General features: G+C 44.3%; 1 long non-coding RNA gene across 1 annotated transcript; it reads left to right on the top strand.

The window, feature by feature from the left end:
• The first annotated feature begins 2,149 nt into the window (after positions 1–2,149).
• LOC127487258 (uncharacterized) lies at positions 2,150–19,859 on the top strand. Its single transcript, XR_011378800.1, has 3 exons — positions 2,150–2,265; positions 3,189–3,335; positions 18,167–19,859. It is a non-coding gene; the product is annotated as an uncharacterized lncRNA (long non-coding RNA).
• Positions 19,860–20,996: the final 1,137 nt, after the last annotated feature.

Genomic DNA, 20,996 nt, shown 5'->3' with positions numbered 1-20,996 from the left:
CTGCATGCTACGTATTGAAACTACTTTGGATATCTGAGCATGCTTAAAAACATCTACAGCTGTAACTCTTATAAAAACCCATTTTTGTTGTCACCTGTTATTTTCACAAATTTTTCTAGAGCCAAGAAGTTAACCTCACTGGTCTCTGGTGTGGTCTCTGGTCTCCATTATTTGGACACTGCCTAGAAAGCTAAAGGTGACCTGTGAACAGAAAACTGCAGCTGTGTAGCTTTATTAGCTTAGAACATGAAGAGACCTTAGGTTAGGTTCCCCACCACACCCAATTTATAAGAGCATATGCTCACCTAACTCTTTGGTTTGGCTTTTTGTTTTCTTTTTTTAAGTTTGGAGACTCGTGATGACTTCCATACTGCACTACATAGGGGGAAGTCCAGTGCTTTAAGCAATTTGGATATTTATAGGAAGGATAATCCAGACCTTCAACAGCCTGTATCAGTGTTTTCAAGCCTCAAAATCAGTATGTTAGGTGATCCCTGTGGTCTTCCTTGGGCTGCTTTTCCTGAAATTGAAACCAGTAAGAAACAAAATTGTACAGTGTTGTGTTATGAACTTCATTGTAACTAACTTTGATTTTAATAGCTATAAATACTAGGTTAATTGTAATAACAGCCATAAGTGTGATATGGAAATAGCTTAGAGTTAAAAAGCCAATGAGGGTAGGTAGGTGTGTGTGTGTGTTTGTGTGTGTAAGAAATGATTCTGGTAAAAATCACTGAAGAAGAATATCAACTGACATGTTTGTTGAAGAACATTGCTCCATGGAAGAAGTTACTCCACAAATGGACTGAAGATGGTAGTGCCATTTGCTGCTAAGACATCTAAAATCAAAGTGTATCAATGGATAGCAGGTCCAGTCCTTCCAACAAGACAGTCTGGTTTTTCCAATATCCACATTGTACACTAAAAGTAACACTAATCGAACACAGAAATGTTAGATTCAAAAAAATAAAATCTTTCCAAGGCAGTCCAAAAAAAATTCACTGGGCATGGCTGGTCAATCCTAATGTTTGTTTAGCTGCATATACTAATTAAGAATTAGGTGATTATGGTACATGGAATTTTTTTGGTTACAAAACTTTTTGTTAAAAGATTTATTTATTTATTTGAAAGTCAGAGTTACACAGAGAGATGAGAGGCAGAGAGAGAGGTCTTCCATCTGATGGTTCACTCCCCAGATGGCTGCAACGATTAGAGCTGTGCCGATCCGAAGCCAGGAGTCAGGAGCCAGTAGCCTCTTCCTGGTCTCCCACGTGGGTGCAGGAGCCCAAGGACTTGAGTCATTTTCTATGCTTTCCCAGGCCATAGCAGAGAGCTGGACAGGAAGTGGAGCAGCTGGGATTCGAACTGCCGCCCATATGGGATGCCGGAGCTTCAGGCCAGGGTGTTAACCCACTGCACTACAGCGCCAGCCCCTGGTTACAAAACTCTTAAAAATAGAGAATTTGACCCTGTTATCTATTTGTTTTAGATTTCTAATTTTCAAGGACTCACATCTTGAAAATTGATAAGCTATTTGATCAGGCACAAGTTACATGCCTTTCTGGATTCACATTGCCTTCTTGTCCCCCAGGCCCTGGCTGCCCACGTAATGGAAAACCTTCTTCTTCTTCCATCTCTGGCCGTTTCATGATAACTCATCCTCCAGGTGAGACTTGGACTCTTCCCTGGACCCCAGTGTGCTTGTGCTGGTAGAAGCTGCATTATCCAGGATTCAACCATGACCTGACAGGCCTGAAAGGGTCCTGGCTCTTCTCACCACTTCTGATTCGGATGCAGCTCCGCACTACAGGACATGGGACCTGGGTTCACTAGCAGCTGTCCTAGTGGAGGAGTGGAAGGAGCATTCTGACTGAGGAGGACAGGAGATGTTCCCCAGAGGATACATTCATCTCCCTTTGTTCCATGATGGACTCTTCGGAAGTGAGTGGTTTCATGTGGGCTCTCTGGAAAAGCGCCACGTAACCAAGCACCTGGGTGTGTTTTCTCATCACTCTGGGGCTAGATAGGCAAGTAATGAATGCTTTATATTTGCTGATTCTATCTCCTTCCCCCCTTACTTTGGCTATCCTGGGGTTATATTTTCCTAAAACCTTCTTGTGTGAGCTTTGCCACAAGCTTGTTTTCGAAGGAAACCAGAGTAAGATGACTGGCAGCAAGAATGAGTCTAGAAAGCAAAACTTCAGGACTGGATTGAGAGTTGGATTTCTTGTCTTTTTGAAAGCAAGAGGAGCTCCACAGCTGGTGGTGAGTGGAAGGTTGATAACCTTGGCAGGCAATGGCAATGCCACGCTGAATTAGCTTTCTATTGCTGTGGTGACACACTATCACAATCAGAGTGACTTAAAGAAAGAACATGTATTAATTTATTCTAGCTAAGTTTGGTAGACTAGAAGTTGGGCAGAGGTCTCACTGGGTTAAAATCAAGGTGTGAGTAGGGCTTTGCTCCATCCCAGGAACTCTGCCTGGAGAAGGTAGCATGTTTCCTAGCCTTCTCCAGTTTTTAAAGTCACCTGCATTCCTTGGCAAGTGAAGCCTTCCCCTGTCTCAAAGGCCACAAATGACATCTGTCTAACCCTGCTTCTATTGTTACAAGTCTCTCTATTACATAGCCACAAAAATATCTCTGTTTCTAAGTACTCATGCAATTAGTTTGGACCCATCTGACAATCCAGGACAATCTCTTTATAGCAAAATACTTAACCTTAATCACAACTCTATTAGTCAAAATACTTAACCTTAATCATAGCAAAATACTTTACCTTAATCACAACTTCATTAGTCGACATGTAGATTCTGAGATTTGGAGGTAGATTTTGTTGAAGGAGACACTCTTCTGATAATTCATTTCAATTACTAAAGTTTTCTCTCATGGCTTATTGAAAAATGTCATTAGAAGGCAAGTCATTGGTAAATGTGTTACTGACACATTTAGTTGTTTGGGAGAAAGAAAATTTATAAGGATTATGCCATCAGGTGTCTTCTTTTGAAGGCATTGGTAGTTTTATAAAAAGAGAATTCTTGACATGGTTAAGCAATGCTCTGTAAGTCTGACTGTTCTTAAGTCTGCTTTAAGGGACTAAAACATCATGAATACTTTGCTGGAAATCAGGCTCAGGATTTTGTTGTAAGGGTGTCAGAAGTGAAAGACATGTGTACCACCTCCACAGGTCTCCTATGTTAGTGTGAGGACCTTGATCAGAAAAGTTGGTGACTTCGAGACCTGGGATGCTCTGTATCCATTCCACCATCTACCACTCTCATCAGATGCCAGTCCAGTGGGGCCACCTGATCTTGGACTATGAATCTCCAAAAATGTAAGCCTAAATCAACCTTATTTATTCATAAGTAACTTTTCTCAGATATTTGTTATAGGGACCAAAAAATTGACTAATATAGAAAACTGGTACAGAGGAGCAGAGTTACTATTATTGCCTATACCCGAAGACGTGGAAAAGTCTTTGGAAATGATTTGCTAGAGAAGTTAGAAGAGTTTGAGGGAGCAAGCCAGAGAAAGTTTAGACTTTGCTGAAAGCAGAGTACCATGTGCGATTCTGATTAGGCCTCAAAAATATCAGAATGCTGATAGAAATGCGGATGCTAAAAGCCATGCTGATGAAGTTTCAGATGGAAATGAGGGGTCTATTGGGAAATGGACTAAAGACCAACCTTATTGTGTCATGGCAAAGAACCTGGCTGTGTTGTGTCTCTGTCCTGAGACTTCATGGAAGTTTGAACATAGACAATGGACTAATGTGCTTGGCAGAGATTTCAAGGCAGCAAAATGTTCAGTTGGCTACTGTTAGTGTTACAGTGAGAACCAGAAGCACAAAGGAACAGAGTATAAAGGTTTGAAAAATATAGTCTGGCCATAGAAAGAACAAAGAAAAAAGATGCTTAGGCCAGGAAGTAGAGTCGTCACTCACTAAAGTGATTAGCCCAGGTATAAGGGAGCCATGTGCCAATGGGCAAGGCAGTGGGAGGAAGACTCTAAAGGCATTTCAGACATCTTTTAGGCAGTCCCTCCCATCACAATCCTATCAGAGGTCTAGACGTGTGAATTTATGTCAAAGATCTTTCAGGGAAGAATCTTTTCAGGAAAGCTCCCCAGGATGTCCTGCTCATTCAGGACCAGTTCTGGATCCTGGCTTGCTGGGGACATGCTTTCAGGCCACTGCAACTGTGTTTCAAATAGTCCAGTCATGGCCCCTGCTGGTGGCAGATCTTGGCAGTATCCATGTGGTTCTGGTTTTGCAGCCATGCAAAATCCAAGAGCTATAGGATCATGATAACATCCATAGCGATTTCAAAGGAAAGCCTAGGAGGCCAGGCAGAGTTGTGCCACAGTTTGGAGGACTTGCAAAGAGCCCCAGTAGGGTGATGCATAGTAGAGCTATGGGGGAGAAGCCACAGTAGAGAACTCATAAAGGTTGAGGTACCAGCATCATGAAACATCCACTGGGAAAAAGCTGCAAGCGATATCCAGTGCAAGTCCTGGAAAGGTGTGCTGTGGACATCAGTACTCATCTTCAGCAATAGTCACATGGGTAGAGACCAACAGAGTAGTAGAGGCAAGGAGGCCTCTACCTAGATTTCCAGGACTGTCTCAAAGAACCTGGAAACCCAGAGAGAGAACAGTTGCAGGACCAAGATCAATTCCGAGAGGTCCCACCAAGGCAATGCCAAGTGGGAGTGTGGGGTCAGAACTATCACAGAGGGCTCCCAGCAGGACTGCCTACTGGAGCGTCACAGGTGGCATTCCAACATGTGAGGACTGAAGCATAGGCTGTGCCCACCAAAGCTGTAGAGCTGTGCCTACTCCCACCACGGGGCATGCAGGATGTTTGGACACCTTAGGATTTTTTTTTCAGTGAGAGGGAGAGACAGAGAGAGAGAGAGTTATAGACAGTGAGAGAGAGAGAGAGAGAGAGAGAGAGAGAGGGAGAGAATGGTCTTCCTTTTTCCATTGGTTCACCCCCCAAATGGCCGCTATGGCCGGCGCGCTGCGCAGATCTGAAGCCAGGAGCCAGGTGCTTCCTCCTGGTTTCCCATGTGGAGGCAGGGCCCAAGCACTTGGGCCCTCCTCCGCTGCCTTCCTGGGTCACAGCAGAGAGCTGGACTGGAAGAGGAGCAACCGGGACAGAATCCGGTGCCCCGACCAGGACTAGAACCCGGGGTGCCGGCGCCGTAGGCAGAGGATTAGCCTAGTGAGCCACGGCACCAGCCGCAGACACCTTAGGATTTAATGTCTATTTTGTCAATTTTATACCTTTCTTTGGTTGGGTTAATCCTTTCTATTTCATTGTATCCTCCTTTTGAAATGGAAAAGCATACCCGGTGCCCGTCCTGCCATTGTTTCTTGGAATTTCATAACTTGGTCTTGAGTTTTCAGGAACTCATAGCTAGGGGAGTTTGCCTTGAGTCTCAGCTGGGTCTTTGGATTTTGAATGTCAGACTGAATTAAGATTTTAAAACTACTGAAGATGGAAAGATTGCTATATGTAAGGACATGAGTTATGGTGAGCCAAGGGCAGAATGCTATAGTTTAAACATGATTTGGCTCCCCAACTCATGCAGATGTTTGAACTCCAAAGTCTTATATTAGTAGTGCTGAAAGGGTGGATACTTAACCCAATTATAGTGTCTGAGGGCATGGTCTTGGGAAGTGATTAGATTGGGTTAGATTTGGGGGAGAGCCCTAGTAATCAAATCATGGTGACATTTAAAAAATATTTTAATTTTACTTGAAAAGTGGAGAAGGAGTGAGAGGGAGTGGGGGAGGGGAGAGATATGTTCTACCCACTGATTCACTTCCCAAATGCCTGCAACAACTATGACTGGACCAGACCAAAGCCCAGAATGCCATTTAGGTTACTCTTCCAGGTTGCAGGGACCCAAGTCCTTGAGCCATCATCTGATGCCTCCCAGGGTACCCATTAGTAGGAAGCTGAATTGGAAGCATAGTAGCTGGGACTCAAACCAGGCACTGTGATATGGGATGCCAGCACCCAAGTGGCAACTTAACTCCTCCACAAAGTGCCCAACCCCCTCATGGTGACTTTGTAAAGAAAGATCACATGGACATGGAGGATGAGAATGAGTGTGTTCCAGTCTCTCTCTTTTCTGGCTCGCCATGTGCTCCTTCCTCTGCGTGTGTTCTGCCATCCATTGCCTTCATCAGATGACAGACCAATGGGGCTGCCCAATTATTTCATCTATGAACCTCTGAAGTCATGGACCAATATAAACCTTCTTCCTTTGGAAAGTAGCTTCTTTCAGGTATTTGTTATAGTGACAAAAGACAGCTGACAGTGATGATAACCTTAGCTCCCTAAATTCTTCTCTGTTCTCTTCGTTGGTAGGAGCAGCTCCTTCACCCTTCCATCATGCAATACCTTATGTGAGGGTGAGGCAGGTAACTGGCTGGTTCTCCTCAAGCTCAACTTCACTACTCTTCATTGCCTCAGGCCAATACCAGATTCAGGTCACAGCACATCCTGAATGGGGAAGTAGAGCCCTCAATCAGGATGAATGGTTGCCACAATGGAGTTACATAGAAGAACTGGGGAAACACATTTCGGGGTGGATCTTGAGAATGTTAGTCCTCAGCTTGGAAGAATAAGGAAAAGAGATTCACTGCTGAACTTGCATGCATAGTTTAGGATTCTCTGTTCCAATAAGACACCTACTGTTTGTCTAGATAGCTTGCTAAGCATTCCCCTTGAAAACTGAATTAGGCAGTGAATAAAATTAATTAATAAAATTCAGTGCAAATGTCATAATTTTCTTCACCAACATTATGATAAAAATGCTCAGGTTGCTGAGTAAGACTTACCTTTCCCAAACTAATGCAAGATATTTAAACTCTGCTAAGGATTGATGGATTAAAGGTGGAGACTTATCTAATTATGGCATCTGAGAATGGGTGTGGTGAGGGGGTCTTTAGGTCATTGGTGACATGCCCCCATAGGGTGGCTCTTGAGTGTTGCTTATTTGAGTTCAAGTTTGGCTTAGTTTTTTCTGTCTGCCTCCTGGATCACTGTGTGATGGTTATTCCACTTCCGCCAGACACCAGACTGTGGGGCCACTTGATGTGGAACTGGAACTTCTAAACTGAGCTGAAACAAGCCTTTTCTTGCCCAAGAAACTCTTCTTAGGTTTTTAGTCAAAGTAATGAAATACAGACTAATACAGATGCCTTTGAGGTTTTAAGAATGAGTAGGCTGGGTCTGACCTGAGAAGCCACCATGCGACTATGTCCCTCGTCCAGTTTAATGACACTAGTTGTTTAAATGTCAAGGTATTTCTGGGTTAGGAAATTTGAGACATGGAGCAAAGCAGAGCTTCATGCAACTGCTGACTCATTGACTTAACAAACCTTTGTTGAAAACTGATTCTATGCCCATCAGTCGGCAAAGGAGCCAGTGAGACACAGAATATCTCTTACCTTAAGGAGTTCCCAATCTAGTGTGGGAGACAGATCCCTGGGAAGGAAAATCTTCTCTCAATATCACTTCTTGGTAAGCCCTTTGGAGCGTGTGTTGTGAAATATGAATTTCAGCACAGTAGTCCTATACTTGCTACTTTTCTATTCTAACAAATTGATAAGATCTATTCTAGGTATAGAAATAAGTGCATATACTCATAGACTTATACAGATTTTATCTGAAGCCTTCGATTTGATAAAAGACTCAAGAGGAAAATATATAGATTCAGACATTTATTTCTTTTTTTAAGATTTATTTATTTATTTGAGGGGCAGAGTTACAGACAGAGAGAGAGAGACAGAGAGAGAGAGAGTTCTCCCACCTGCTGGTTCACTCCCCAAATGGCCTCAATGGCTAGGGCTGGGCCAAACAGAAGCCAGAAACCTAGAGCTTCATCTGGGTCTCCCACATGTGTGCAGGGGCCCAAGCACTTGGCCCATCTTCCTCTGCTTTCCCAGGTGCATTAACAGGTAGCTGGCTCAAAAGTGGAGCAGCCAGGACTCAAACCACTTCTCATATGGGATGCTGGTGCTGCATGTGGCAGCTTAACTCGCTACACTACAGTGCCAACCCCACATATTTGTTTCTTAACTATGTTTATATCCTTTCTATGTCTTTTGAGATTGTTGCTTGGAGGCCATATAATTATTTTTCAAGAATTCCTATTTGGTGAATTTCTTTTTTTTTTTAACTTTTATTTAGTAAATATAAATTTCCAAAGTACAGGTTATGGATTACAATGGCTTTTTCCCCCCCATAACTTCCCTCCCACCCGCACCCCTCCCATCTTCTACTCCCTCTCCCATTCCATTCACATCAAGATTCATTTTCAATTATCTTTATATACAGAAGATCGATTCAGTATATATTAAGTAAAGGTTTCATCAGTTTGTACCCACACAGAACATAAAGTGTAAAATACTGTTTCAGTACTAGTTATAGCACTAATTCACATTGGACAACACATTAAGGACAGAGATCCCACATGAGGAGTAAGTATACAGTGACTCTTGTTGTTGATTTAACAATTTGCCACTCTTGCTTATGGTGTCTGTAATCTCCCTAGGCTCTAGTCATGAGTTACCAAGGCTACGGAAGCCTTTTGAGTTCGCCGACTTCGATCTTATCATTATTTAAAAAAATTTTTTTTGACAGGCGGAGTTCTCTCAGTGAGAGAGAGAGAGAGACAGAGAGAAAGGTCTTCCTTCTGTTGGTTCACCCCCAAAATGGCCACTACAGCCGGCGCTGCGCTGATCCGAAGCTAGGAGCCAGGTGCTTCTTCCTGGTCTCCCATGGGGTGCAGGGCCCAAGCACTTGGGCCATCCTCCACTGCACTCCTGGGCCACAGCAGAGAGCTGGATTGGAAGAGGAGCAACCGGGATAGAACTAGAGCCCCAACCGGGACTAGAACCCAGAGTGCCAGCGCTGCTGGTGGAGGATTAGCCAAGCGAGCCGCGGCGCCGGCCTCTTTCTTTTTAAAAGATATATTTATTTGACACTGTGGCACAGATAAGGCATTACTTGGGTTGCCTGCATCCCACATCTGAATGCCAGTTGGGAGTCCTAGCTACTCCATTTCCAATCCAGCTTCCTGTTAATGTACCTTGGAGGTAGTGGGTGATGGTTCAAGTACCACCCGTGTGAAGACCTGGAAGGTGGTCCTGACTCCTAGCTTCACAATGGCTCAGCCCTGGCTGTGGCAGTCATTTGAGGGGGAACCAGTAGATGGATGAATTCTCCCTGTCACTCTGCCTTTCAAACAAATAAATGAATAAATCTTTAAAAAAATCATACAAAAATAGAAAAGATTTGTTTACTTGAAAGGCAGAGTGACAGAGTGGGATGGAAAGAGAGAGAGAGAGAGAGAGAGAGAGAGAGAGAGAGAGAGAGAGAGAAACAAGACATTCCATCTATTGGTTCACTCCCAAATGCCCTCGATAGTTGGGGCTGGATCAGGCTGAAGCCAGAGCCAGGAGTTAGGAGCTGCATCTGGGTCTCCTACATTGGTGCAGGAACCCAAAAACTTGAGCCATCATGTGCTGCCTCCTAGGTGCATCAGCAGGAATCTGGATTGGGAACATGGAGTAGCCAGGACTGGGACTTGAGTCAGGCTCTCCCGAAGGGGATGCAGGCCTTGAAAGCAGTGGCTTAACCCACTAAGCCACAATGTCCAGCCCTATTTTGGTGAATTTCTAATTTAAGTAGATATGAGCTTAGAGGGATATGCTTCAGGGGAAAATCTCATTAATTCTTCAGACTTTCTATTTTGAAATTAACAAAGAAGTTTATGAATAAGGGGCATAGAAAGCAAGATGAATTTCTGTCTTATTTCATTTCATCTGCCATTCAGATATTATAATTTTCTGAAGCAAGGAGAACCACTTAGTTTTTGATAATTTAAGTTCCTCACATAATTGATAGATAATTTTGCTCGTCCAATAGCTTCATCATTTTTTCCCATTCTTTTGTGACTTATAGCTGAGTAAGCACCAACAATATTAGTTGGGTAAGATGGTTAATCCATAAAACCTGTACTCATTTTAATGATTTTTATTCCAGTTAAAGTTGTGGAATGTTATTAAGAAGATGAATGCCAATAAAATTTTTGGAACAGTTCATAAAAACGATTATGGTAGTTAGGAGGTGGTCAATAGATATTTGAATGACTTGCAGAATTGTAGGAGCAAGTTGAAATGTGGAAAAAATGGCAGTCTCCTTTACTAGACAGTTTCATTTTCTTTCTTTGTGAGAGAGGAATGCTTATTGATTGACTACATAATTGAAGAATTATTTATTAGGAGAGCTGAATCCTAACATCTATTCTAGATGTTGTATTTTGGCAAATAGTATCATAAGAATATTATGAATATTATCTTTCTTATTATAAAAGTAATATGTTATTTATTTAGATATGCATATTTATAAAGATGGTCACTCATATTTCTATCCCCAAGAAATAACAGCTAATATTTTGCTATCTGTTAATCCAGTCTTTTTGTATGTAATAATTTTATTAAATAGACTAGTCAGGAAAAGGTATTATTTTTCCTCCAATGCCTTAAATGTGTTCTGTTGTTTCTTACTTTCCTGTCTCTTGACAGTGTCTCTGGCATTTTTCATAGTCCTTCCATTTTCCTTCTCTCTCACACACTTTACTTACTGTGCTGGAAATATTTACACCATGGCAATTGGCAAATGCTACAAATCCAGGTATTGTATTCTCCCTTGACCCCACAATTATCATTATTCTCTTAAAAATGTTTATTTGTTTATATTCATTTACTAGAGGCTGAGGAAAGGGGGAGAGGGAGAGAGGGGCGAGGGGGAGGGCCAAAGGAGGGGAAGGGAAGGGAGAGGAAGAGATATCTTCCATTAGCTGGTTCACTCCTTAAATGCCTGTAACAACCAGGGCTGGGCCAGGTTAAATCCAGGAGCCTGAAACTCCATCTGGGTCTCTCACTTTAGGTACTTGGGCCATCATCTACTGATTCTCAGGATTCATTAGTAAAAAACTGGATTGGAGGTGGAGTAACCAGGACTTAATTAACTTTCATATCCAGATACTAGGATGCAGGTATCCAGAGCAGTGGTCTAACAAGCTGTGCCACATGCACTCTTCCCCTACCTGCCCCCCCCCCCCCCATTGTGGCTTCAGGTAACCCTGTTGTAAACCATATTCAGTACAAGACAGTCCCTTAGTCCAAGGGATTGATTCAGAGGTTTTCTAAGCAATATATGATGCCTGGAAAATTTCCCAAGATTTCTAGGACACAGGAAATCTTTCTTTTTTGGGTGACAATGTCTATGGAGTTATAACCTGAACTTGCTGCCACCGTTGTGTCACCTCCCAAAACAGCGCAGAGACAAAGTCAAGAGATGTGCAGAGAGTCCTGAGCAAGCCAGGCCTGAGATCTGTGCTAGCTTCAAATGTTTAAATGATATGAGCGAATAAATCATATCTAGCATTTGAGCCTTTGACTTGGGTTTTCTGTTCCTGGCTGCTGCCAACATCCTCGCTGGCTAACATGTGGTTTAAGCAGATGGTAATTGTACTATGCTCATTTCCTCTCACAGAACCGTCCTGACCTCAGTGGAATCACATGCTTTGTGGGATTTCAGAGCTGTTTTATGGAAATGACACAATTTCAAAGGAAATCATAGATATTTGAGCATGAATTATGCATTATATTTCTGCAACAGCTTTTCAAGTGCAAACGTCAGGATGTAATGAATTCTTAGGAATATGCTCTATTAGTTTGGCTTAGCTTTGAGGGGACTTGATTGAGCTGAAAGATAATTAAGCCTTCCAGGATGATTCAGAATCTCTGTAAAGTTAGCATTAGTATATTATTTCTAGAACTTTGTATAATTTGTATTATGAAATTTGTTTTGAAATATATATGGCTGAGGTTTTGGCAACTTTTGCTTCTACTTAACTTTATGGAAATATCTTTTTAAGAATGTGTTGAGGGACCAGTATTGTGGTGTAGCAAGTTAAGCCACCTCCTGTGACACCAACATCCCATATGGGCTGTGTTTCATGTCATGGCTACTATACTTTCTTTCTTTCTTTCTTTTTTTTTTTTTTAAAGATTTTTATTTATTTATTTGAGAGAGTTACAGGCAGTGAGAGGGAGAGACAGAGAGAAAGGTCTTCCTTCCGTTGGCTCACCCCCCAAATGGCCACAATACGCAGAGCTACACCAATCTGGAGCTACACCAATCCGAAGCCAGGAGCCAGGAGCCAGGAGCTTCTTCCGGGTCTCCCATGTGGGTGCAGGGGCCCAAGCATGTGGGTCATCTTCCACTGCTTTCCCAGGCCACAGCAGAGAGCTGGATTGGAAGAGGAGCAGCCAGGACTAGAACTGGTGCCCATATGGGATGCCAGTGCCGCAGGCGGAGGATTAACCCACTGTGCCACGGAGCAGGCACAGTAGGTTGGTCCTCCTCTGGCCATTATAGCCATCTTGGGAGTGAACCAGCAGTTGGAAGATTTGTCTTTAACTGTAACCTTGACTTTCAAATAAATAAAGAAACCTTAAAAAAAGAGAAGGTGTTGAATTACAAGTTAAACACAAGACAAGATACAAGTTAAGATTTCCTGTCTAGGAGATACATCTGCAGTCAGAATTTAGATACACGCTTATTGAATAGATCTCAATTTTTTGAGATGGATTTATTTCTGTTAGTGCCACTGGTTTCAGTGACTTGATCAATATTATACACTCTGAATGAATAAGAAGTTGATAAAAGTTTTGTGTGTGGCTTTTGTATTTGTGCTTTAATCCTGTCCATCATCATTATTATCCTTAAAAGATTTGTGAATCCTTAGTTGATTTTCTTTTAAAGATTTATTTATATGTAAGAGTTACAGAGAGAGAAGGAGAGACAGTGCAAGACAGAGGGAGAGAAAAAGAGAGAGAGAGAGACAGAGAGAGAGAGAATATCTTTCATTTGCCGGTTCACTCTACAGTTAGCCACAACAGCCAGGGCTGGGCCGTGAGATGCCAGGAGCTGATGCCAGGAGCCAGGAGATTCATCCAAGTCTCCCATGTGTGTGGCAGGGGTCCAAATGCTTGGTCGTCTTCTGCTGTTTTTCCCAGGCTATAACAGAGAGCTGGACTGCAAGAGGAGAAGCTAGGACATGAATCAGTGCCCATGTGGGATGCTGGCATTGCCAAGCAGCATTTTGCCCACTACAGCACAGCGGTGGCCTTATGATACTTGGTTTTCGGACTTGGTGACCTGCTATGGACTGAATGTGTCTTCCCAGAATTCATGTGTGGAAGATCTGCTGCACAATGTGATGACACTTGAAGCTGAGGCCCTTGCAAAGGCATTGGGATGTGATGGTAGCCACCTTTGTGAATGGGACTAGTGCTCTTATAAGAAAAAACGTAAGAGAGATGATTTCTATTTTGGTCGTGTGAGGATAGTGACTGTCTACAAGCCAGGAGAAGGGCCCTTGCCAGACCTGACTCTGCTGGCTCCTTCATCATGGTTTCCCCTGTATATCCAGAACTGCAAGAAATAAATGTTGGTGAAGCTATCAGTGGTACTTTTGTTATAGCTGCTTGACTAAGACAGCCTATTGTTAACAATTCTTGAATGCCTCTGTTAAAACAGTTGTGCATGTAGCTCCAATATGCTTCCTTGTTACTTTTATTTATTCATCTCAGTTAGTTTTTGTCTGTCTGGCTAATCTAGGAAATACTGCAGAAAGTTATCACAGTATCGTCTCTGTACCCGTGGGAGCCTCTTTTCTCAGCCAAACATTGCCAACTTTCATCCCTCACTGTCCTCCTTACATACCTTTGTATGCCCTGTCCAATTTGGCAGTCATTTTTTTAAGGAGAATTTCTCAATCACAGCAGGAGATTAATAGAAATAAGCATTGATAGCATCAGCTTAATAACTTGACTGGCAGAGCTAATGAGAATTCTGTGATTATGTGACTTTTTTTTTTCTATTTATGTCATTTGAAGTAGTATGTGTAAAGCTATCATTACCAAATCTGTGGTTTGTGGAATGATTTTAAAGAAATATTTTTTTATAAAGGAAGAAAAAAACACTGAGTTTTGCTGTGTTACCTTTCATCATTTTTTTTTTAATTTGACAGGCAGAGTTATAGACAGTGAAAGAGAGAGAGACAGAGAGAAAGGTCTTCCTTCCGTTGGTTCACCCCCCAAATGGCCTCCACAGACGACGCTGTGCCAATCCGAAGCCAGGAGCCAGGTGTTTCCTCCTGGTCTCCCATGCGGGTGCAAGGGCTCAAGCACTTGGGCCATCCTCCACTGCCCTCCTGAGCCACAGCAGAGAGCTGGACTGGAAGAGGAGCAACCGGGACTAGAACCCAGCACCCATATGGGATGCCGGCGCTGTAGGCGGAGGATTAACCCAGTGAGTCACGGCGCCGGCCCTCATCATTTTTTTTTTTTTTTTAAGACTCTTCATATTGTTCAGATTGTCTCTAGACATGGCATTTGTTTTTGAGTTGGGATTTTAACATGGTGCTATTGTTTCCAACCCCAGGTTCTGGCAAACTCCAGGTTCTTTGGCTCCTTTGGGAACAGCAATTGACAAGAGGCCAGTGTGCAACCCCAGACAAGGTTTATTGAGGATTTATGCTTGAACACAAGGAAGACAGCATGGCCAGAAGGGCTTTCACTGACTTGCTCCCTGAAGGGAGCAAAACAGGTGCTTTTAAGGGGTTCGGGAGGCCTGGCTCCCCAGAGCACACACACGTCCATCTGCACTTGGCTTGCAGTTCCTGGTCCTCACCCTCGGCACGTGGCACTTTAGTTTGCATCCAGCTGGGTGTTCAGGAAGGCACATTTGGTTGTTTTTTTGTATACAACACTCAAAATGGCAGTGTTGTTCACTCCTGGACCCACAGGGAGGTCACATAGGGGTCACGTCGGGCTCACTGGGCCTGTGTGCAAGTTGGGGTGCCCCTCACAGAGCACTAAGAGGGGCTTTGCAGTTAGGGTCCAGATGCTTATTGCTGCTGATTGGTTCGGAGCTGGAGATAGGTACCTCTATGGTTGGGGGGAGCTTGACAAAGGCTCCACATGGCCGGTGCCCAGCCAGCATGAGGCAGTGTCTGAAGGGGGCTCATTCAGGTCCTCAGGCTCCCGAGGCTGGCCCTGTTCGGCCACAGAGCTGCAACCCGGGCCCAGGCACCTCCGTGTGGAGGTCTCCTTTTGCAGGGAGACTGACTCTAACTCGTTATCCAATACTTTTCTGTTTGTAGCCCTCACCATTCTGATCCCCCAGGTCCTTAAAACTTTGAGAGCCTCTTGTTCTAGGCTCCCTAGCAGTGAGACCTCCCTCCCTGCATCCAAACCCCAGGTCTGTGTGGATCCACCGGGCCCTCAGCTGGTGCACCTGTCTGTGGGGGAAGTGGAACAGGGGAGAAGGAGCTGCTCTCTCTGGTTTTAGCTTCTTGCTTTTATTTATTTATTTTTTTACTAAGTGATAGAAGCCTTCTGTTTCCCTTTCATTGTGGCTCACTTTTTTTTTTTTTAAGAGATTTATTTATTTATTTGAAAGCTTTACAAAGAGAGGGGCCGACTCCATGGCTCGCTTAATCCTCCGCCTGTGGCGCCGGCATCCCATGTGGGCGCCGGGTTCTGGTCCCAGTTGCTCTTCTTCCAGTCCAGCTCTCTGCTGTGGCCCAGGAGTGCAGTGGAGGATGGCCCAAGTGCTTGGGCCCCTGCACCCACATGGGAGACCAGGAGGAAGCACCTGGCTCCTGGCTTCGGATCGGCGCAGTGCTGGCCGTAGCGGCCATTTTGGGGTTGAACCAACGGAAGGAAGACCTTTCTCTCTGTCTCTCTCTCTCAGTGTCTAACTCTATCTGTCAAATAAATAAATTAAAAAAAAGAGTTTCTTTTTTTTAAAAAAAGAGTTATACAGAGAGAGGAAAGGCAGAGAGAGAGAGAGAGAGAGAGAGACGTCTTCCATCCGATGGTTCACTCCCCAGTTGGTGGGTGCAGAAGCCCAAGGACTACTACTACTACTTTCCCAGGCCTTAGCAGAGAGCGGGATTGGAGGTGTAGCAATCGGGACTTGAACTGGCACCTATATGGGATCCTGGCACTGCAAGAAGTGGCTTTACCCACTATGCCACAGCACTGGCCCCGTGGCTCACTGTTATCATTTACTGCCTCAGCAGCTCAGCTCTCTACAGCTCAGCCAGAGACAGGTCCTGACCACACGGTTCCCATCAATAAAAGCTTTTACCATAAAGCACATGCATCATAGCGTAATGATAATTATAACAGCCAACATTTATTGAGCTCTTACTGCATGCCAGCCACCATGCTTAGTCCTTTTAATATGTGATTGCAGGGTTACTGAGTGTGGTCAGCAGACAATGTCGATTGGCAGCCACTTGGTATAAACTTAAGACAAGTACAGGACTGGAAAGTATTTAGAAACTTCTATTTGTCCTTGCTATATAATTGGTAATTTTATGGTATTTTCAGAGTTTCAGTCCACAAGAGCCTGCAGGTTTTAGAAATGTTTCCCATCACCACAGATGGATGGAGAAACACTGTGTTATCTCACTTAATCCTTCTATTGCTATTTGGAAGTAGAGTGTGTTATTATCCTCTGTTTGTTGATAAAACCCCAAGGACAAGAGAGGTTGAGTAAATTACTCAGGATCATACAGCTAAGTGTGCCGGCGCTGAACTGTGAGACGAGACAGAAGACGCCGCAGCTGCTGGGCTGAACTCTCACTCCAGGGCTAAGTTCACAGCTCTTCAATCAGTGAATGTTTTACGCTACCACTTCTGTGGCCTATCAGGGTCCCATGGAGCCGCCGGGATAGAATATCTGCAATTGGGTTCATCCCAGCAAATGTGGGGTGCACAGCCGCCTGAGACACACTGCCTCCATTACCCAATGAGGTGGCTCTCTCCCTGAGTGACCTGGGCAGAGGGCAGGTCTGGGTCTGCCCGGGAAGCCCACCGTGTTCTGAAGCATCTCTCTGGGTTGGGTGTTGTATTTGCAGAAATTCATTTCTTGTTAGAATCAGTGTTTGCCCACAGCAGTTGGCCCTGTCCCTTGTACTAACGTTCAGACTTCTAGTTCCGTCTATCTCCTGCTCTAGCATTCTGCTAACTGTTGTCTCTGTCTTCTGCAGTCATCACCGCTGTGGAAAGGAAATCATGTGAACCCAAGCGTTTCCCTTAGACTGAGGTCTTGCTTGCGTATATCGAAGAGCCCAGTGCTCAGAGTAAGCCTGATGAGGCATAGACGTCTGTTTGTAAAGAGTTAATAATGAATCCTCTGAGTCAAATCCCTCTGACATTTTCTTATGTGTGATTCTTGGGGGAAAAGGTAGACCAGGCTCAAACAGAAAGCCTCATGGGAAACCCCTGGTGTGGAAGGGATGAATGACTTTACAGTGTGACTCTTTTCAGCTAGGGTGGGGAGCTTGCTTTCTGCCATGGGCCATTTGGCTATTTATGGGCTACACAAAATTATCCACTTAAAAATGAGCCTACTACAGATTTTTTGTATTTTGAGTCCTGCCTTGGTAGGGCCAGACCAGACTATGACTTGCAGGTCAGGTGCTCCTCACCTCTGCTGAGGAAGAGTGAGATATAGAGGTAAATACTGGAAAAACTGGGAACAGCAGCACAAAGTCGGCTCTGGGGAGTGGGACAGAGTGGGGAGGGGTGGAGAGGAGATGGCTGCCTTCTCCTGGGCCCTCTTCCCTCCTTGGTCTTCTGACCATGTGCATGCATTGCCTGGAGTAGTTACAATCATATCGTAGTTGGGGCTTTGTGTTACCTTCCCCCAGCGCACCCTTGAGTTGGCCTTAGTGTCCTAAACAATTCTCCATGAGCTCTGATTTCTCTTCTCTTCTATGGTCAGTATCATTTTTTTTTTCTGTCTCAGGGACCTTCTCAAAATCATGAGTGCCTTCTTGGTCTATGCACAGAAAGAACCGGAAGTGGAGATCCCTTGGGGGCCACCTTGAAGCAAAAACGCAAGTGGAGTCTGTAGTGTCTCCCACCCTTTAGGCTGATAATTTTGGGGGAAATCTGAACACTTCTCAGAGGTCAGCAGGAGAATGGAGCCCACTGCCTAAGAGCTGACATCAATAACTTACCCTTAAATTGGATTTTTCTCTTTCTTTCTCATAGTCCCTTGTTCCTGCTTCCTGGGATCACTCCCCAACTCCCACCTCAACACGAAATACCCAGAATGGAGTCCTTGTTTCTACTGAACCGAGCTAAGGCAGGTCCTCATTGGAAAACCAGGAATCCTGAGAGGAGATGCCGACTAAGGTTTGTGGATCCTGCTCTCTGCAGGACAGATGAGCTGGCCATGGGCTCTGGGAGCTGCAGCTCTGTGCACTGTCAAGTTTAAATGCAGCCAGCAAAACCATTCCATTCTGAGCAATCAATTAACCACCAGAGAAATGTACCAGAGGGAGACTCCTGGCTGGAGGAGGGATCAAGAGATGCCAGAAGGAAGACCATCAGTGACTTTCTGGTCAGCCAAAGAGATGTCACAGAGAAGAAAGAGGGAAGATAGAGCTGAGAAAAGAAGCTGGCATCACACAGAGGAAAGGAAGTGCTGCCTCTCCCTTTCTTCCTGTCAAGAAGGCTAAGAGGTGTGAGCAGCAGATTGCAAAACAGTCTAGGGAACCAAGGACACCGCCAACTTGCTCTCCATGTTGGCACTGTTTCTTGAGTTTTGGAAGGCAGCAACTAAAGCCTGGGGACATTGACCAAGGAGAGCCATGGGTTCCTTCTGCCATGTGCCTGCAGAGAAGAGTATCCACTGACCAGAGTGTGGCAGGTGGTGTGTTCTTGGTGGATGGGAAGAAATTTGGGATGCACCTGTCAGTGGCAATGACTGGCAAAACATGAATTGGGGGTAATTTAGGCCATATGCTTTGAATCAGAGCTTGTCTGAGCTTGAACTCCAGAGTGTACAGAACTCTATTTGCAGAGATGGTTCTTCCCCTTGCAAGGGATTTGCCCCCACATCCACCCACACCCCCGTAACAGTGGACACAAAGAACACTGCTTGGAGATACGTGTGTGTGTGTTTAGCCGCCAGCATTATTGATGAACCAAGAGTAAAGCTCTTTCTAACAACACCCTAAGTGCCAAAGAAGACTTTAAAATAAGCCAAAGACAATGGCTGCAGGGAGACTTCTGGAATATAGGGTTTCACAGAAGGAAGTCCGTCGGTCTCAGACTGAGGTGCTCATTTCTGTACCAACAGGAATCACATCTTCCTCCCTTTACAGGTGCCCTCTCCGCTCGTCTCATGGATGGCAGCCAGTTTCTTCTACCAGCTTGTAAGGCTGAAAGAACTCAAAATGCTGAAACCAAGTGAAACGGGCATTACTGCTCTGGAATTTCTGAATCAGAAAAAATCCATTTAATGGGAATGAGAAATCTTCATTATTCATTTATTTAATATCAAACAGGCATAAATTAACTGGAAATTGAACTGGAAAAATACAGCACACCCACAACCCCAATACTTATAAATCATATATGATAAAAAGGGAAAAACCCATTCCCCACCACCTCCCTCTCCCTCCCTATTCCCGCATTCCAATTGTTGTTACTAGTTTAGAGTGCATGCTGGAATTTTTAGTCTTTAAGATAAGTCACAGTAATGTAAATTTAAAATATATTATATTAAAAACTAAACAAAAAAAAAAGAAAGGGAGAAGGAAGGAAGGAGGATGGAAGGGACAGAGGGAGAGGGAGGTAGGGAAGAAGGGATATCATTATATTATTAGAATTGTATCTACAAAGCACATTGAAAAACTTAAAAACTAATGAAAAATTAAAAAAAAAACTATAAAAATTAGTGGTAAGAATGTCTCAAAAGGAGAGAAAGCTCACAGTGGAGAAGGGGCTGGGTAAGCTCTGGGTACTTCCCCACCAAGCGTCAGCAGCTCCTCTGGTGTCACAGCGGCACCTTTTAAGAGACAAGTCAGGGAAAAGGAGGAGGGTGACAGAGAGTGTGGGACGGGGAGGGCGGGAAATGCCAGGGGCAGGGGCCCCACTTCCTCTTCCGCCTCCCTGGACCGCAGGGCCAGAGCACATCGATTCTCCTTGAGTTCTCCCTCCCTGTTTACAGACGTGTTTTCTATGCCTTGGTTCTTGATGCATCCTGGAAACTAGGATTCTATAAGGAAGATAATAGCAGAGACCCCAGCAATCCTTGCTTGAGCATTCACTATGTGCCAAGGTTTTTAAATGCCCTTTCTCCTTTAAGGTCTGCAATAGTCTTATTATTAGTCTCCATTTATTCAATGTGCTTTACAGAAGGGGACACTGAAGTCAACCCAAGGTTCGGAGTTTCAGCCACATCAGTGGACCCCACAACGCACATTCTTTCTACCTTCTAAGACTCCTGGAGATGCTGCACAGCTCCCCTTTACTATTCTGGGGAAAAGCATTTCTTTAAAGCTATTCTGGAAACCATGGGGAGGCAGCATCCACATCTTTGAAACCCACCTAGCCTAAATTAGGAAGGTTTCCCACGTGTACTTTTCTCTTGCCAGGAAATTTCTAGAAGGTAGGAATAGTTCATAGGCTACTAGACTGGCTTTGTAGATGCTGTGGCTTGAAAATAAGGGGCCAGGAAAATGTCAAAAATGATGCTAGGGAAAAAGAGCTAGCAGATAGAAGGCAGAGCCATCAGTAAGGGAAGCTAATGGACGAAGTGGCTACGCTACTGAGCGGTGCCTTTCCAGTTGACATCTAGGAAGCTAAGTAAAAGCAATCAGGAAGTAATGAAAAACAAACCTCATGGGTAATTCTTGGCATGGATAAGCAACAAAGCAAGGGAGGCTTTGGAGAATGCTTACATGAAGCCAACAGGGCTAAGTGGGGGGCTCTGGCAGGTCTGTGGGAAGCTTTGGAATGCTGGCTTCGTTGGGTGCAAACCCAGGGAAAAGAGCTCTCTTACAGACTGCCTCTGGGCATAAATGGTGGAAGA

Source organism: Oryctolagus cuniculus, chromosome 9 (genome assembly GCF_964237555.1).
Source record: "Oryctolagus cuniculus chromosome 9, mOryCun1.1, whole genome shotgun sequence".
Lineage (NCBI taxonomy): Eukaryota > Metazoa > Chordata > Mammalia > Lagomorpha > Leporidae > Oryctolagus > Oryctolagus cuniculus.
Note: the sequence above shows the minus strand (reverse complement) of the source record. Positions and strands in the feature narration are given on the sequence as shown.